Source organism: Manis pentadactyla, chromosome 13 (genome assembly GCF_030020395.1).
Source record: "Manis pentadactyla isolate mManPen7 chromosome 13, mManPen7.hap1, whole genome shotgun sequence".
Classification (NCBI taxonomy): domain Eukaryota; kingdom Metazoa; phylum Chordata; class Mammalia; order Pholidota; family Manidae; genus Manis; species Manis pentadactyla.
Window position 1 is genome coordinate 89,063,003 of NC_080031.1, and position 19,971 is coordinate 89,082,973.

The window sequence follows — 19,971 nt, forward strand, 5'->3', positions numbered from 1 at the left end:
TATGTTTCAACCTTCACACCACCATATATGTTTTCATAATGCAGCAGGCACTTGGCTTCTGTCAACTTGCTAACCTATAACGAACTCCTAAATTTTATAAAGGCCAGACCTGTGTTTTATAGTTTGTACAGCCTCTAGGTATCTGTCTTGTTTCTTCATTTTTTGCTGTGGGACAATATGTTTTGGGGGGTCTTTGTTTGTTTTTGCTTCATGAAAAACATTCTGAATCTTGAATGAAAATGGTTTAACAGAAATTAATATTTCTTTGTCTTTGTATGTATATTTATTTAACTTACATTCTTTGTATCTTGAGGATTTAAAAAAATTTTTAATGTAGAAGATATTCATCCCACACTATTCTCTTTTTAAGATCAGCTGATTGTAAACTTACAGGTAAGAACAGCTCCGAAATGCTACAGCTCCCTTGCTTTCCAAATTCATTAACAGATCCCAGCTTTGGCTTCTTTGAAATGACTGTTCTGTCAGTGTGTTTTGAGAGGAATAGGGTTGGGAGTTTTTAGCTCGTTTTGGACAGGAGGAGTCATTCCTTTCTTGGGTTCAAGCTGAAATCATCTCAAACCATGAGACTTTCAATAATACTATTACAATACTAAAATACTATTCAATAGTGCCGTGGCAACCACCGCCCAGGATAGCCCACCCTCCGCAGCAACCCTGAGAGGTCAGTGACGTCAAACTCAGGAGTGTCACAGATTGGGAACCTGAGCCCTTGGCACAGATACGGGGCCTTTCCAAGGGTAATTATTTAGTAAGGATGTCTGTGTTTGAGTTCAGTGCTTTTTCCTATAAAACTCTCAGCTGATTTTGGTAAATGGCAACCTTTTGCTTTTATATATGGAATATGATACTTTCCTTTGTAAGAACTGGAAAGGACCAGATCAAAGACCGACTTAACTCAAGTGCAGTTATCTGATTAGCCAATTTCGTCTCTTTTCTATAATATAATAGGTATGTAAAAATAAACCTACCACCCAGGGACAAGACATCTGCTCCTTAATCAGGTATGCTCTTGTTTAAATGAGAGAAATCAGTGCAGAGGTGACACAAGGGAGAGAAACAGATTTTGTTAGACTCTTAGCTATAACAGAAGTGGGATGGTAAATTATTCTGGCCAAGTTCTATATATTTTATTGTTTCACAGTGAAATTCAGGGAGAAATAAGGCAAATTTTTGTGTAAAAATCCAAAGACAACAAATCTTTGCATTCTGAAAATGTTGCTTGGGCAATTCCTTATTTCCACAGATGTCTCTTATGTGGGTAAGGCCATTCCATTTTATTTTTCCAAGTTTATACATTTCATTATGGCTTCTGTATTAGTAGACAAATGCATAAAGCCATACCAACCAAGATTTCCACTATTCAAGTTCTCTCTCTTCCCCTCTCTCCCTGTCTCTGTCTTTCCTATGCACATGCATATACACCAGACTCAAACACAAGAGTAATAAAAGAAGGGGCTGAGCTGATTCCCGTCTTGTGTCCAAACTCTCATTTTGAGCTCAGGCTGACAGGTATGCGCAAACTGCAGTAATTGAGTAGCACCAACATTGGACCGTATCTTTGTTTCCAGGTGCGCCCAGATCTGCATTGTCTTCCAGAAGTGGTCATGGTGGTGAATGGCCAAGGGATGAGGTGTTGTGTCCATACAGTATAACTTTAATTTTTAATTTTTTTAATATTTAATTTTTTATATTGAGGTACATACCATAAAATGCACAAATCTTAGTGACCAGCTTGATGAGTTTTGCCACGTGTATGCGCTCATGTAACCATCACCCAGATCAAGATGTCAAACATTCTTGCTCATTTACTGCCTTTACCTATTTCACCCATCCCCCACCCTCCTCTCCTATGCATGCCATATAACTTTTTTTTTTTTTTTTACTGTTTTCTGAAAATTACATCTTTTTTTTCTTTTAATTTTATTTTGGTATCATTAATCTACAATTACATGAAGGACATTATGTTTACTAGGCTCCCCCCTTTACCAAGTCCCCCCCCATATCCCCATTCAGAGTCACTGTCCATCAACATAGTAAGATGCTGTAAAATTGCTACTTGTCTTCTCTGTGTTGCACAGCCCTCCCCGTGCCCCCCCACACACTATCCATGTTAATCGTAATGCCCCCTTTCTTTTCTTCCCGCCCTTATCCCTCCCTTCCCAACCGTCCACCCCAGTCCCTTTCCCTTTGGTAACTATTAGTCCATTCTTGGGTTCTGTGATTCTACTGCTGTGTTGTTCCTTCAGTTTTCCTTTGTTCTTATACTCCACATATGAGTGAAATGATTTGGTACTTGTCTTTCTCCGCCTGGCTTATTTCACTGAGCATAATACCCTCTAGCTCCATCCATGTTGTTGTGAATGGTAGGATTTGTTTTCTTCTTATGGCTGAGTAGTATTCCATTGTGAATATGTACCACATCTTCTTTATCCATTCATCTACTGATGGATACTTAGGTTGCTTCCATATCTTGGCTATTGTAAATAGTGCAGTGATAAACATAGGGGTGCATCTGTCTTTTTCAAACTTGAGTGCTGCATTCTTGGGGTAAATTCCTAGAAGTGGAATTCCTGAGTCAAATGGTATTTCTATTTTGAGCATTTTGAGGAACCTCCATACTGCTTTCCACAATGGTTGAACTAAATTATATTCCCACCAGCAGTGTAGGAGGGTTCCCCTTTCTCCACAACCTCGCCAACATTTGTTGTTGTTTGTCTTTTGGATGGTAGCCATCCTTACTGGTGTGAGATGATATCTCATTGTGGTTTTAATTTGCATTTCTCTGATGACAAGTGATGTGGAGCATCTTTTCATGTGCCTGTTGGCCATCTGGATTTCTTCTTTAGGGAACTGTCTATTCAGCTCCTCTGCCCATTTTTTAATTGGATTATTTGCCTTTTGTTTGTGGAGGTGTGTGAGCTCTTTATATATTTTGGATGTCAACCCTTTATCGGATCTGTCATTTACGAATATATTCTCCCATACTGTAGGATACCTTTTTGTTCTATTGATGGTGTCCTTTGCTGTATAGAAGCTTTTCAGCTTGATATAGTCCCATGTGTTCATTTTTGCATTTGTTTCCCTTGCCCAGGGAGATATGTTCAAGAAGAGGTCACTCATTTTTATGTCTAAGAGATTTTTGCCTATGTTTTTTTCTAAGAGTTTTATGGTTTCATGACTTACATTCAAGTCTTTGATCCATTTCGAATTTACTTTTTTGTATGGGGTTAGAGAGTGATCCAGTTTCATTCTCTTACATGTAGCTGTCCAGTTTTGCCAGCACCATCTGTTGAAGAGACTGTCATTTCCCCATTGTATGTCCATGGCCCCTTTATTGAATATTAGTTGACCATATATGTTTGGGTTAATGTTTGGAGTCTCTATTCTGTTCCATTGGTCTGTGGCTCTGCTCTTGTGCCAGTACCAAATTGTCTTGATTACTTTGGCTTTGTAGTAGAGCTTGAAGTTGGGGAGTGAGATCCCCCCTACTTTATTCTTCCTTCTCAGGATTGCTTTAGCTATTTGGGGTCTTTGGTGTTTCCATATGAATTTTTGAACTATTTGTTCCAGTTCATTGAAGAATGCTGTTGGTAGTTTGATAGGGATTGCATCGAATCTGTATATTGCTTTGGGCAGGATGGCCATTTTGACAATATTAATTCTTCCTAGCCCGGAGCATGGGATGAGTTTCCATTTGTTAGTGACCCCTTTAATTTCTCTTAAGAGTGTCTTATAGTTTACAGGGTATAGGCCTTTCACTTCCTTGGTTAGGTTTATTCCTAGGTATTTTATTCTTTTTGATGCTATTGTGAATGGAATTGTCTTCCTGATTTCTCTTTCTATTAGTTTATTGTTAGTATATAGGAAAGCCACAGATTTCTGTGTGTTAATTTTGTATCCTGCAACTTTGCTGAATTCCGATATTAGCTCTAGTAGTTTTGGAGTGGAGCCTTTAGGGTTTTTTATGTACAATATCATGTCATCTGCAAATAGTGGCAGTTTAACTTCTTCTTTACCAATCTGGATTCCTTGTATTTCTTTGTTTTGTCTAATTGCCATGGCTAGGACCTTCAGTACTATGTTGAATAACAGTGGGGAGAGTGGGCATCCCTGTCTTGTTCCCAATCTCAAAGGAAAAGCTTTCAGGTTCTTGCTGTTCAGTATGATGTTGGCTCTGGGTTTATCATATATGGCCTTTATTATGTTGAGGTACTTGCCCTCTAAACCCATTTTGTTGAGAGTTTTTATCATGAATGGATGTTGAATTTTGTCGAATGCTTTTTTAGCATCTATGGAGATGATCATGTGGTTTTTGTCTTTCTTTTTGTTGATGTGGTGGATGATGTTGATGGATTTTCGAATGTTGTACCATCCTTGCATCCCTGGGATGAATCCCACTTGGTCACATGCCATATAACTTTTAAAGATATATGAAAAAATGTAATGCATAGAGCTAACATGTCTGTCCAACTTCTTAGAGTTCCAAACTTGCAATTCCAGAAGAATAATTTTTAGTTATTCACTATACTTTGGGACAGTACTGGCATGAAGAATCAAAATTCACTGCTCTGTAATTAACTCAGCACATTGCCACTTCCTCTTACAGCTTGCTTCCTTCTGTCCTGAGTTCCTTTTCTCTCCCTCTGTCCTTCCCTCCTTCTTCTCCTCCCTCCCTTTTCCATTCTCCCTTCTGTCCTCACTTTTTCCTGTCTAATGAAAAGTGTTTCTCTAGAATGAACTATCATAGTCCAGATTATCTCAGCCACAAATGACATGATGTGGAGAATCGGGGGAAGAAACAGGTAGTTTTTTATTATTCATAAGAGAATGAAAACTTCAAAGCAATGCATTAAGTTCTGACAAAACTGTAATTTGACATTCTTGTAGTTTCATGTTTCTCTCCACATTGTATTTCATTGCAACTTTCTCTAGATGATGGTTTATCAGATGACGTCACATCCATTTACGTGTAGAGATAACTTTGGGAGAAAAATTAAGAAAAAAATTAGTTTAAGGAAGAGTCATAGCAATCTAGTAGATTTATGGAATTAAAGCTCTAAAAGAAATTCAGTATCAGCATTTTCTTATTGAATCTCCATGGTCATAGTACGACATGTAATATAAGTGAAAGGGTCTTCATCTTACACGTTTTTCCTATGTTAGTATCAAGGTGAACAAGGTGGTGACCAGTATATGTACAATACCCCCTTCCCAGCAATCAGGCATCCACACATCTTCTAAAAAAATAGAGTCTAAGGCCTCTCCTATAGAAAGATTAGAGCTATTTTGACTGAGTGCAAAGCAACAAACTCTCATTTTTTTCATAAAAATGTCCATAAAGAGCAACAGAGAACACTTTAGGGACTTATTTATCCCCATGGACTGTTGTAGTTATTGGATAACATTAAAGTTAAAATAAAAACAAGTGAGTGACTGTAGGCAGAATGTTGTAATATATAAAATAGTAATAATGAAAAACTTGATGGTCCTTAATAGCAAGAATGGGATGGTTAGAGCTCCCAAAGCAATATCAAATAATTTATAACTATCTAATTTTAATAAGGCAGCCTAGAGCTCAAAATAGATGATCTGGCTTTTTTTAAAATAATGGATGAAACATATAGATAATATAATGTGATTTATATGAATAAATATAAATTAATTTATGAATGTGTATTCCCTATGGACTTTTCATACGAAGCTCTAATTTCTTAAAGGACTATTCTTACCGCAGAAATGAAAATATTGTATTTACAATCCTTTCTTAAGTTTGAAAATGAGGCTTACTTGTTAACTGAATAATTCTGCCCTCGATAAGGAGCACATTCTTTTTAAGCTTTTAGTTACATGTCACCTATAGCATCCATTACACTCACCTTCCTATGTTTTATGTCTGCTTTTGTTACATGGGACTGTAACTCTCTTATTATATAAAATTACAGATGTGAACACAGATGTTTCTACAGTGCATTATTCACAACAATGAAATCCTTTGGGCTTATTTCTGCCAGTGGATTGCATTCCCTGCTGGTAACACCAAATTTAAAAATAATAGGCAGGAGAGATTATGTGCCATCTCTTGAGAATGCCTCTTATTCATCTTTTGTATGAAAGCAAATGACCTTAGAGCTCTTTCAGGCATAGCTGATGACAGCAGGACAGGGAAGAAGATGGTCCTAAATCATATGCCCTTTTCCTGCTTTGCTCTTTCTGCATAGATGGGAATTGAGCTACCTGATGTGAACACAGGTTATTCATTCCCAGATTCCACCAGGTATAGTTTTGGTACTTGTTTATCTAAGGGAACAATTTCCTGTCATATATTTTTAGTTCTCTCTGTACCTCAAAGTAGCTGAACTCAGCCTTTACCCTTGAACAGCAATACACACAATCTGTTGACTGAAATCCACCCACCATCACCTCTAGGTTGTAGTTCATGGGATTATATCCATTCTGAGTACCTATTTGCCCAAGCAGAATGGGAGGTAAATTTGAGCATTATTTTATCCATTCATTCAAGAACCAATTGTTAAATAAATACTTTGTTTCTCTTTTAGAGCTTGGGGATTTACAGTTTCAGTATCTGTTTTCGGGGTGAGCACAATCTAGTGGGAAAGGCAGGTAGATGAGAAGATGAATTACATCATTAAGCACTATGTAAGCACTGTAGGAAACCTGTGAGTAAAGTGCTTTGGGACAGGACTCTGGCTAAAGAATTTGGGGAAGACTTTGCTTTGGGTAGGATGACTGTTAGGAATTAGATTGAAGGTGTCCTTTACGGTCCAAATTTATGAGGTCATATCTATCTTCCTAAGTGCCTCATTATGGCTATAATCGTTTTGCTAATCACTTGAGAAAACAAAATCCTACAAATTTAAATAGTTGGTTCTTATATAAATTAGGATTTGAGGATATTTTAATCATGTATTTCTATTTTCTATATGTGTAAGTTCTAAGTATTTCTTAGGCTATATATTCATAAGCAAAAATTGCGTTGTTTTCCAGTGATATTTACCTTCTGTGAGCTCTGAACCAGTTAATCTAAGATGTCTCCATCATTTAATAAAAAGTGTTGATTAGCTGATTCTGAAGTTGGGATGAGGGAGGGAGAACAAAATTAATCACGTGTTTGGAAGTAAGAAATCCTATTTTCCACTAGTAGCTCTGGCAGTTTCTATGCTGAGATGTGAGCAAAATCAAGGAATCCAAGGTGCTCACATCTTTAAAATGTGAAGTTGGGTAGCTGATTGTTAAGATCACTACCACTTTTACATTTTCACAGCTACTAAGGCACTTTTTTTTTTTTTGACACCAAGAGCACCCCCCATGGACACCCAGGAGGAGATTACAAGCAACTTGACGCATGCCTTGTTTTTGCTTTCACTGATTTTGTGTCAAGATCACAAAACTAAAGGACAGTTTAGTAGGTGCTCTATAAATATTTGAGGAAGGGAAGAAGAAGCACATTGAGCTCAAAGTAAAATATCTAATATCTAGAATGATGTATTCCAGAATGGCAGAGTGAGACTCCCCAAAATCCACTCTCCAATAAAAAAATAATGAGAAGCAAATATTGTCAAACTTAACTCTTTCAAAACTCTGGAAATTAAATAAAGGCTTGCAATGATCCAAGGAGTACTTATTCAATAAAAACAGTGGCATCTCAGTACAACTAGCAAACTTGATTAACTTGCTCTTTTCTAAGTCTCTCCTCCCAAGATCTGTGGTGTCTTTGAAAACAAAAGGTTTGCAAACATAGTAGCTATGAAAATCAGTAGTTTGGTCTCCAGAGAATTGTTGCTATTTGACCTCTAACGCAGTTCCCTGAAATGCTCCATCATCAGTGTTTGTCTCTGCTTGACCAGACTCAGTGCTTGTTCTGTGCAAACAGCCATATTCTTTCTTTAGCTATAGTTTTTAGGGCGCTGGTCAAAAACAATCAGCAGCAGTTGGTTAATATTGCAATTGCCTGAGGCAGTGATACCAACTTGGACTAACAAGAAGCTAATAAAAAATCTTAAAGGAAAAATTGGCAAATGAAATGTCCATAGGGAGCTTTGTAAAGTTCTTCTGACATACCTAGGAATCTAGCCGGACACTTACATACTCATACCCAGGAAAGACTTGAGAAAGACACTAGTCCTTCACTGTTGGCTGACCTTGAGGTTCTGTGCAAGCAGGAAATAAAGGCTAAGGCAAAATTGCAAGCTGCCTGATGGAACATTGAAGATGTATCTCAATATGCAGATAGAGCTCCTTGGCAAAGGCTGAGAGACTTAATAGCTGAAGGTATTTAAGGTAATTTCTGATCAATTTTTAGCTGATCACAAGTAGATATATCATAGTCAAACTGCTGAAATCCAAGCAAAAAGAGAATACCTTAAAAAAAAATAAAGAGGATGGGAGCTTACAGTTAGGCAGCAAACAGTATCTTTCACTTGGATCTAATTGTATTCATGCTGATAATATTCAATATGCATAGGAGATTCTAATTCAACTCTACAAAAGTTATAGCTTGTGAGAAAGGCAATATTGCTGATATATTTTGGATTAAATTGTTCCTCTATAAAACCATGCAAAACACTTTAAATCAATGAATCCTGACAAACCGACAGTGTATTTAGGAAGCTTAGCAGATACGTAGAGATCATAAATACCCATAAACTGCCACAAGGAGGCCTTGCTCCAAAACTGACACTTCACAGGGAAATGTTGATTAATCAAACTCATTTTTCTTTAAATTAGGTCATTAATCAAAATTATTTCTTCGAACTGTAATAAATGAGATTTTTCTGGAGAGGAAATGCTGAAGAAAGTAGATCCTGGTGGGAGAAATGGAAACTCGATGTTGCCTCCTATTTTTGCCAGAAAGTGAACTGAATTTAAAAAATAAAAATTTGTGATAGTGAGAGAGATCTCAGTTGGCCTGTCTAGGAAGAGTGTCTAAGAATGAAGTAACTGCATGCCCTTAGAATTGGTAAAATTATAAAATTTATAAAATCAAATCAAAGCAGTATTCTCTCAATGTGCTGATTCCTCTGAAGTAAGGCACAATATGGCCTGTAATTTCAGACATTCTGAATTCTGGGTTACATCTGAAATCATAAAGAAAACTGTATAGTTAGTATTGTTTCAGCTCTATTACATATAATGTGATAACTTGGAAATGTATAGATCGTGCAAATACATTTAACAGTACATTGGTAAAGGTAAGTGAAATTTAGTAAAGGAGAAATTCTCTTTTCCTGTTTTTCACTGCTCCTATATTCCACACTTATCTCTCCACTATTTCAGAATTGATGAAAAATGTCAGGATTTATGTCTAAATCACCAAGAGCAGGATTAAAACAATTATGATATATTATTTTCCTTGAATAAATCTAAATATTTTTGGAAATACTTGGCCAGTGAGTTGATAATTGGGATCCATGCTCATTGTTGTTTTAATTTGGAGGGGAGGAGACATACATTGTTGGAATTTAAGGAGTTTTGAGCCATGTATGTATAATCACAGAGGCTATGCTTGAAATCTCTTCCTGCAGTAGCATAACTGAGTGTCTGCTATGTGGACATTTCTGTTTGCTTACTGTTGAATTTACAAAAATCAGAACTTAAACACCACTCTAGTAAAGTGACCTCTAGCCAGACCTAACACTGAGAAATTTATATCTGTTATGAGTAAATGAGCTATTACATTCTGAAATAACTAGTAGAGAATCTATTGTGTCCTTAAAAACTTACACTATTAAAAATATAAGTGAAAAATTGGCCTTTTTCATGAGGGAAAGATAAAAGAATTATCTTTTGTAATATCCTCTGGGTGCCTCTTTTCATGCTAATTGCAATGTCTGTCACATTTTAAAATGATGAAGTTGTATCTAATGTTAATTATAGATAGAGTTAAGAATAAAAAAGAAAGGAGATTTAATGAAGTTAAGTAATTATCCTAGGTCACACAGCTGGAAAATATTTAAACTTAGATCTGATTTCCATCCCATGTTCTCTCCTCTGTCTTTCACAGTTTACAGATAATGCAATTACAATCATAGTAACAATCAAGTTAACTATATGCCAGGATTTCTGAATGCACTATTTCATTTCATCTTCATAACAGCTATAGGAGGTATGTATGTCTTGAAAGTTAGATACCAGTTGTTTAGTCTGATACCAGTACCTGAACTCTCAACATAGCACCCACCTCCCTAGAAACCCTAAGCTATGTTGGAGTCTCATATTCTATTTTATCCCAATATTCTTTCCAATGCAATTTCATTAACCGGTTATGTTAGAAATCTTTGTAAACAGCATATATAGAGCAGTTGGTTTGTGTATAGCCCTGCAATGGTTCTCAGTTCATCTTTTTTGTTTGTTTCCCTTTATTTGTGGTCATAGAAACCATGTAATTAGCTTTTTTTTTTCTTGGTGTCTTGTAGACTGGCATCATACAGTGTGATAAGAAGAGTGGGAAGAATCTCAGAAGCAAGAAATTTATAGGATCATAAAAAAATTGGGCAAGTACTTATAATTATTCTATTTCAGGAACGTATAATCTTTCTGTAGGCTATAGGAAAGGTGACAATGAAAATCTCATAACATTTATTGAGCATCCATGTTTCTGAAACTTGTGGACTGCCAGCAATATTAGCTTGGTAAGCTGTCAGTAGAATAATACGTAAGCATAGAGGTCACTCAATAACTTGCCAGTAGAACTGTATGTAAGGATAGAAGTCATTTCTAGAAGTTACTGATTAAATCTGGGTGAGTGGTCAAAGGAGAGATGCCCTCTGAGATCATTTTTAATGCAAGAGAAAAATTTCCAAAGGAGCAGAAGTGAAGACTTTCATATGTGGACTAAAAGTTGTATGCATGGCTCCATATTAGAAAGTAAGGTCATATTCTGGAAGTGTGAAGACACTTACACTATATGATATCTGGAAAGAAAGACTGCAAGGGAATGGCACCTTAGGTGTTTTGTTTTATAAAATTTGGAATGCGTTCTAGAGCAAAAAAAAAAAAAATCCATTGCATTTTTGTAGCAGTGGAGTGCCTTTACCAAACATATGTCTTAAATATAGATTAAAAATAGGAGAAGTCAGAGGCAGAGAGGTTAAGAGACTCTAAGGAAACTGGTGGGAGAAAATGACTTAAATCCTTTGCTAGCCTCAGAGTTTAGGACATAGAGGTTGGCTGTAGAGGGTCTGGGGTTGCAAGAAAGGTAGGAACTCTGGTTCTGATATAGGGAATATGGGGGATGGTCTGTGAAATATCTATTGACAATATTCAGAGAGTTCAAGAACAGAAAAGTAAATGTGGGCATCATATTGGTTTTAATAAATGCGTGTGCTCCAAAGAGTTGAAGCCAGTAAACAGACAAGCAAAACTAGGGAGAGGTTGTAGAGTAGCTAAAAAATGGAGAGGGTCCAGAAGCAAAGAAATCTTAGGGAGGCGCTGAAGGAGACAGTTCTGCAATAGAGACATGGTGTATTTGTTCCTTAAGATTCCTTAACTAGGGTCCTCTTCATCTTCATCCCTCTTTATTTATTAAGAGACTTTATCAAGTTGATTTTTTTATCTTAGGTTAAAATACCCTTCCAGCAAAGCACCTCCACCCTATTATCCCACCTCTGTTTCTCAGTGGACCTGTAAAGACCCTCTAGATTCTTGACCTCCCACATCTTGCTCATTGTCTTGTCTTTCCTAATTCATCTCCAAGCCACAGCAGAGTTCACACACGAAACAATTAATGTCCTTTGCACAAGGCAGAAAGACAATTTTCTCTAAAATATCAATTTAATCTTTGCTCCACTATGTGAACTATACCATGTACACATGCCTGGTCATCATTAACCTAAGAATAGGCCATTCTCATTAGGTAATGCTTTAAATTGTTGCTTCCATTATTGAGAATGTGCTTTTATTCTCATTCTCTTCTTACCCAGACAACTTCTTTGAGCTTCAGTTCAAGTCCTACCTCTTCCATTAGAATATATCTTACTTCATATTGGCCTGTCACTTAATTCTCTCTAAACTATACACGTTGCAGTTTTCTTATATGGTCATTCATTTATTTGAATGTTTAAATGTGCTTTTATCTCCATAGTGTATTTCAATTTTCTTGTAGATGGGAATCTTATAGGTTTTCACATGCATAACCCACACAGTACTTAGAGTATTAAGTATCAATCACATTTAAATGCTTGGTGAAATGAACTGCATTTTGATGGTGTCATTGTGATTTTTGAGTTCAGTATTTATTCAATTTCTATTATCATTATTCTCATTCTGTTTTAGGACTGTTTATGCTGTGGCATGATATCTAAAAACTGTTCTAATCAGTCTCAATGGAGCATGGAAGTGGACAGTCAAAAACTCAATTTAGGTCATGTGGTCGAAGGAACAAGCATTTGTATCAAAAAAGTAGTTGCAGAGCATGTGGCAATATTGCCTTTTAAGTTTATAAGCAGCTTGTGAACACATTTCTGTTTCTAGTTAGGTACGAAGCAGAGGACATGGGCTTATTCTAAAACATAGAGCTTTGTTGACATAGGAAAATAATATTTCTGTACCAAAAGACATTAAGCTGGAAAGGTGTGAAGGAAGGGAATATTTGGAAGACTTTAAAATCAGTTCCCATCTGTCAGAAATGGTCTGCCTTTCAGAGCTATTCTGGAATTACTGACCTGCCTAGACTCTTCCAACTCCAGACTTAATCTCAAAACCTCTATATTAAACTCTTGTTCCTTGCCAGGTTTTATTATAATTAATTATAATTAAACCATAGAAGAATATTGTCACAGCTGAGTTCAAATAAATGTTGGTAGAATTTGCCCCGAGTTAAGTTGGTAAAGTGAATAAGCAGCTGACTTCCTCACTCCACTTGCCACCCAAAAAGCCTTGTAAGAATATCTTTTTTCATGGCAGTTGAGAATTTTCTGTTCTGTTCCTGGTGAAGTTTCACTGCTGACACCTTTTGGGAATGTTGTAAAGAAAAACTAAGCAGTGATTATAAAACACTAGGAAATTATAAAGTACTCTATAAACATTAAGTAATGACCAAATTAATTGTAAAAATTCCAAGTAAGAAAATTATCCAGTTTAGTATCTAAAGGAAAGTTTGACTAAAATTGGTCTTGCTATAAAAAAAAATCTTGAGTTTCTCTAATATGTTTTTGTTCACCCTCTAAGTATACAACACATTTTATATTTCTTATCAGCATCAGATAGAATAGTTGCTTGAAAAAATCTATGGACAAGGGAAAAATCTATGGCCTTAGAGTTTATGTTCGTAACATACTAAAATATTTTTCTTTATGGCTAAGCTACAGTGTTTTTCTGTCCCGTCCAGCGGGACCTAGTTATTTGTGGGGACGAGGGAGATCCGACCTGAAAGAAAATGGGGGCGAGAGAAGAGCGAAGGCAAGACAATGTTCTGATCAAGCCTTCAAATTTTATTGTAAGACGGGGGTACATATATACTAATGTTCAGGGGCAGAGTGGGCCATAGGATACTTGTAAGCAGGGGATTGGCTGCACAGCAGGGATGGCGCAGCGAGTTACATTCTGATGGGCATATGATAATGGGGAAGGAGGGGGAGAAGAGTATCTCTTGGCGCGCGCGGGCTTTCTTGTTGGCGCGCGCGGGCTCGCAGCTAATCTCCAGGAAGTGAAGCAGGAACCTCATGAACTGTGGCCATCTTGTTGTCTTTGTGTGGCTCCCAACATCTCCTCCCTTTCTATTTATTTCAGAAAGGTGGGCCTTAATCGAGTGAGGGAATAGAGGCCTGGCTCCTCCAGTAAGGTAACATCTTGCGAATGTCTACCTATATGCTCTCGGTATCTTTTAGGGAGGAGAGGCAGAGCTGAAAGCCAAATTGCTAGCTGATATTAAGGCTTTATGTACATATGGATACCAACCTCTATGCAAGCCAGGCATATTCTCAGGGAGGACCAGAGAGGTTCTAGGAAGAACCCTCCCTTGCGGTACTTTGTCTCGCACTCATCTCGATGCCCATACCCTCATAAATGGTAATGGGGTATGTCTGGTTCTGGCCGACCAGCATATGGGCCACATTAATTACGGTGCCAGAATCGATGGTACCATGGTTGAGGTGCCTGTAAAGTTGAGAACTGGAGACCGGGAGCGTTGGTTGGCTCGGTATTAGACTCTTCATCACAGGCTGTAAGTCTGTGATAATGAACAGCAACTGCTGGCTTGACGAGCTGGTCAACCTGCTCTCGAATAAAGGCTGTTAGTTTTCTTAAGGCCCAAGGGCCAAAAGACACTAAAAGGAGGAGTCCTGCTAAGGGTCCAAGGATGGTGGGGATCAGAGTTGTGAGCCATGGGGACTTAGTGAACCAGGACTCAAAGGGACTTTGGCTAGTTTCTCGCTCTCTCTTTCTCTGGTCTAGCCTTTCTCTAAGCTTTGACATTGAATCTCTTATTATTCCGGAGTGGTCTGCATAAAAACAGCATTCTTCTCTTAAAGCTGCACACAGACCTCCATCTTTTAGGAGCAGTAGATCTAGCCCCCGTCTATTCTGCAAGACGACTTCAGAAAGGGAAGTCAGAGATTCTTCAAGTTTGGTAATAGATTGTTCTATGGTTTTTAGATCGTCGTCAATGGCGATTCTCAGCCCTTCATAGTTTTGGTTCCCCTGGATGATGGCAGCTGTCCCTGTTCCCACTCCTGCTGCAATTCCTACTCCCACTAATGTGGCTAGGGTCAACGAGACTAGTTCTCTCTTGTACCTATTTTTAGGGTCGAACTCAGTGACAAATGAGGAATCATCATGATATATAAGCCTTGGTACTAGTTGAACCATAACACAGAAATCATGGGAGGAATTGAAAACAGAGGTGGAAACACACGGTGTTAGTCCAGTGTTACAAGCCCACCATCCTTGACGGGGAGGGACTAGATACCTGTTCTCGCCTGAGGAAACTATAGGTAGGGTGTGATTACACAGACTTTTATGGGTTGAGGGAATTGTTCCTAAACATGTAGCTTTTCCAGTTACCTCAGTCAGGGTTAACTTTTGCGAGCCCCAGCTACAGGCTTCGTGGCTGGTCGTATTATTAAAATTGCCTAACAATCCTAGTCCTTCATAGTAAGGAGGTGAAGAGGAAAAGCATAACCAACAGGATTCGGTAGAATTTGGGTTGGTGGTATTTAGAACTCGGAAAGCTCCTTCAAGGAGGTTGAGAAAGCGCCATCCGGTGCTAGGAAGGAAGGTGGGTCGGTTAAGAGTGGAGGCGAAGGAAGGGGTGGCAGCGTCTGCAGGTGGGGCTAGGGTTGGCGCGGGCGGGGCTGGGAGACGCGGCTGGTCTCGCAAGACAGCGTTGGGTCCTACTGGGACAGCTGGAAGAGGCTCTGCTTTAAGCTTGATTGTAAACGAGACTCCATTATCATAGCCACTCTGGTAGAGTCTCAGTCCCCATGTGGCCCCCGTTGTCCAACTAGTACTCCGTTTCCCAGGATTGGTGAATTCGATACGCAACGGGTGACACCATGTATTGCACGTGCCATCGTTGCCCCGATTTGAGTGGGTGTAATTAGCAGTGACTTTAATAAGGTCCCATGAGGAGGAGGGCCGCCAGTAGGTGTCACCTGAGGTCTCACAACTCCAGCTTGCACAGTAAAAATCTGATAATCCTTGACACTTCCAATTAAGGGCCTGGCTACGATGGTAACCAGGGCAGACATAGAAAGTGAGGGTTTTCAACTCTCTCCTCTTGCTGGGTTCTCCGCATCCTCCCCAAGGGGGCGATCCTAGGCTCCCAGGGGAGGAGGGGGGTTTTTGGAAGTCTGTGTGTCCTTCCAAACCCCAATTGGCTGCATCTATTGCTAATGTACACAGGTCGGGGTACAGGTCTGGCCACCAGGAATAGGGGTGTGCTATTTTTGACACACTCCAAACTACGTTCCCTGTCCTACTGATCACCTCCCAGGTCAAGTTGTGAGACTGCTGTGGGCTGGAACATCTGCCTGGGGGAAGGGAGCACAGTACCAGTACAATGGCACACAGTTCGAAGGCGATCATCTTAGGGGCGTTCTGCTGATCTTGAGCTGGAGAGGATTCTTGGTAGATTGGGCTCTCCACAACAGGTTTCACATGAGATGCGTGGATCCACTTCTTGCCTTCTGAAATTAAACAGAAAGGGAAGGCTTCTCAGGGGTTAACATGCCCTGGACTAGAGTTATTGTTTTTGCTTTTATTTGTGTCTAGAAGTTTAATGAGCCTATCTGGGAGCCATCGGGCATTTTGTGCCTTAGCATCATATATACAAGCATGTCCTTTCCCCCATATGAGCACAGGGTCAGGCCCGTGCCATGTGTTGGTCATCGGATCTCTCCACATAGCCTGTGCATAATTATCTGCCGTGGAGGGATGCCAAAGGCGATCAGCAGCGGTTTTACCCGCGGAGTCATAAGTAAGGAAATTAAGAACAAACAGTGCATGATTTAGGAGTGTCTTTGCATTACCTGTTTTCGGATAGAGTACTTCTCCCCCCGACTGAAGTTTGAATAACATGTTTTTAAGGGTTAAGTGGGCTCTTTCAACAATGCCTTGGCCTTGGGGATTATAGGGGATTCCTGTTATGTGCTTAATACTTAACTGCGCACAGAACTGTTTAAAGCTAGAGCTAGTGTATCCAGGCCCATTGTCAGTTTTTAAGATTTTAGGTGGTGGTAGATATGCCAGGCATGAGAGAACATGGGTAATAACATTTTTAGTTGCCTCTCCCGTTTGCAAGGATGCACATAGGAAACCACTACATGTGTCAATAGACACATGGATATATTTTAATTTACCAAAAGAAGGGTAATGAGTGACATCCATTTGCCATATCTCTCCTGGAACTAACCCCCGGGGGTTGATTCCGTTATGAGGCTCTGGGAGGAGAGTTAGACATCCTTGACATTGCCGAACTATTTGGCGGGCTTGTTCTCGGGTGATTGAAAATTTGAGTCTAAGAGTGTGAGCATTGAGATGATGTAGTTCATGAGCCCGTTGGGCTGCAGCCAAGGGTGAGTCTGACGTGACAGAGGCTACTAATTGAGTCGCCAGATCAACTCTGTCATTGCCTTTGGCAAGCGGCCCTGGAAGGCCAGTGTGAGCGCGTATGTGCCCGATGAAAAAAGGGGCATCGCGGTTTAGAATTAATTTTTGCAATTTTGCGAATAGGGGGGAAGCATTTGTAGAAGGACGTATATAAGGCACTGTCTCTAATAGGGGAACAGAGGTTGCTACATAGGCACTGTCAGTGTAAAGGTTAAAGGGGGCATCTATTAAAAGCTCAAAAACTTTGATTATTGCAGTTAGTTCAACAAGTTGTGCAGAAGAGAGGTCTGTCTGTATTCGAGTAACTTGCCCATTAATACTGAAAGCGGCTATACCGGAGGAGGACCCATCAGAGAACACTATCACGGCCCCAGCAATTGGCGTGGTTTTAGTCCTTTTGGGAAAGACAACCGGGGTCTTTTGAAGGAACTGGACTAATCTGTCTGCAGGGTAATGATTATCTATTGTCCCATGGAAGGAGGTGCAGCTAATTGCCCAATCATCATCATGTTGAATAAGCCATTGTAATTGAGATGTATTGTATGGGAGGGTTATAACTTCAGGGTCTCTCCCAAACAACTTGAGAGCTGCTTCTCGGCCTAAACGTAAAAGGGCAGCAACTAATTGAGGATAGGTAGCTAAGACTCTAGGGGGGGAGGCTGGCAAATGAACCCAAAATAGTGGATGGTTTTGCCAAAGGACTCCTGTAGGGGAGAAGGGGGTAGGGAAAATGAGCAGCCACAAACTTAGATGAGGAGAGAAGTAGCTAATGGTCTGTTCAGAAATAGCCTGCTCTACAATGGTTAATGCCCTTTGTGCTTCTGATGAAAGCGAGCGGGGGGAGGAAGGATCAGGGTCTCCACGTAGGACATCAAACAAGGGCTTTAACTCTCCGGTGGTCAGCTTTAGATAAGGCCTGAGCCAGTTGATGTCTCCTAGCAGACGCTGAAAATCATTAAGAGTGTTTAAGGAGCTTCTCTTTAACTGAATTTTTTGAGTGAGGATTTTATTAGAAAATAATTCAAAGCCTAAAAATAGTTGGGGGGGGTGGACCTGGACTTTTTCTGGGGAAATTTGTAGTCCTCGATCTCGGAGGGCAGTGACTAGCTGTTGACTGGCCGCATAGAGCTGTTGCTGGTCAGGACCGGCAAGAAGAATATCATCCATATAATGGATAATATACAAAGTAGGGAAGAGCAACCTAAAGGGGTCTATAGTCTGGGCTACAAACTTTTGGCAAAGAGTGGGGCTGTTGGCCATTCCTTGTGGGAGAACTCTCCACTGAAACCGGGGAGAAGGCCCTACACAATTGGTAATGGGTATACTAAAGGCAAAACGTTTGCAATCATCAGGATGCAAAGGTATGGAGAAAAAACAATCTTTTAGATCAATTACTAATTTGACATGCCCTTTAGGGATGGCTATTGGAGAGGGAATTCCCGGTTGTAATGCGCCCATAGAGACCATAGTCTTATTAACCGCCCTGAGGTCTTGTAGGAGCCTCCACTTGCCTGATTTCTTTTGGATTACAAAGATTGGGGTGTTCCAAGGGGATGTAGAAGGTTCAATATGTCCAGCAGCCAGCTGTTCCTGCACTAACTCTATGGCTGCATTTAATTTTGTAGTGGTAAGGGGCCATTGATCGATCCAGACAGGAACATCACTTTTCCAAGTAATCTTGTCTGCCTGGAGTGCAGGAGGAGCAACGGCCCTTACGAAAAATGTTTTTCAAACCCTAAACCTGAGCGGTCTATCTTAGGCGTGGCCAGTATCGGGTTGGGATCTCCCTGTTTTAGTTTGCCCAACCCCTGACCAGGGAGGTAACCCTGTGAAAGCATCTGCTGTGTTACAACTTCATTAGGGCTACACATGATGACTTTCATTTGAGAGAGGATATCTCTTCCCCAAAGATTTACCGGCAACCTAGGAACTACGAAGGGTTGAATGAATCCGGTATTTCTTTCTTCATCTTCCCAGTTTAATAACTGTGAGCTCTGTAAGGTGTTTCTTGACTGCCCAATTCCTTGTAGATGGGTCAAGGAAGCGTGTAAGGGCCAGCTGGAGGGCCATGAAGCCTGAGATATGACCGTAGAGTCGGCCCCCGAATCTAAAATTCCTTCAAATACTTTTCCTTGGATCTTAAGTTTAAGAGTGGGGCGTTCTTTAGTAATAGCTTGGATCCAATATAAGTCTGAAGAACCTGGGGTAGAGGAGCCTCGCTGCTTATGAATAGCAGGGTGAGATGTACTTAAAGGGAGGGGGAGCGCCTGCGCAAGGCGCTGACCTTTCATAATGCTGACAGGGCACTGGGGGGCACTAGCAAGAATTTTTATTTCTCCAGTATAGTCATTGTCAACTAAGGAAGGGTGGACAATAAGGCCGTTTATTGTGGTGGAAGCTCGCCCTAAAATTAGAAAATAAGTATCTTTGGGAGGTGGGCCATAAATTCCTGTGGAAATAATTGTAATTCCCTCCTCAGGCATTAATATTGTTGAGGAGGAGGCACAGAGGTCAAGTCCTGCACTCCCGGGTGTGGCCCGATAGAGGGCGGGAGTGCTACAGCTAGGCTGTTCCCCGAGGCCGGCTGAAATGGAATTGGCTGGGGGGCCCGGGGCTGGCCCCTCAGCCCGTTTCCCTGAAAAGGGGGGGTGAAAGGATTTGTGGTACTGTAAAAAGGATTTGTTGGATTGTTACGGCACTCTTTGGCCCAGTGCCGCCCCTTATGGCAGCGAGGGCAAATACCGGGGACTGACCCAACTCTAGGAGGAGGAGCTGTGGTAGGGCATTGGCGAGCGAAATGGCTTGGCTGTCCACATTTAAAGCAGTTACGCATAGGCGGTGCGCCCCTGGGGAAGGAAGGAGGATAAGAAACCGGGGGAGTTTGAA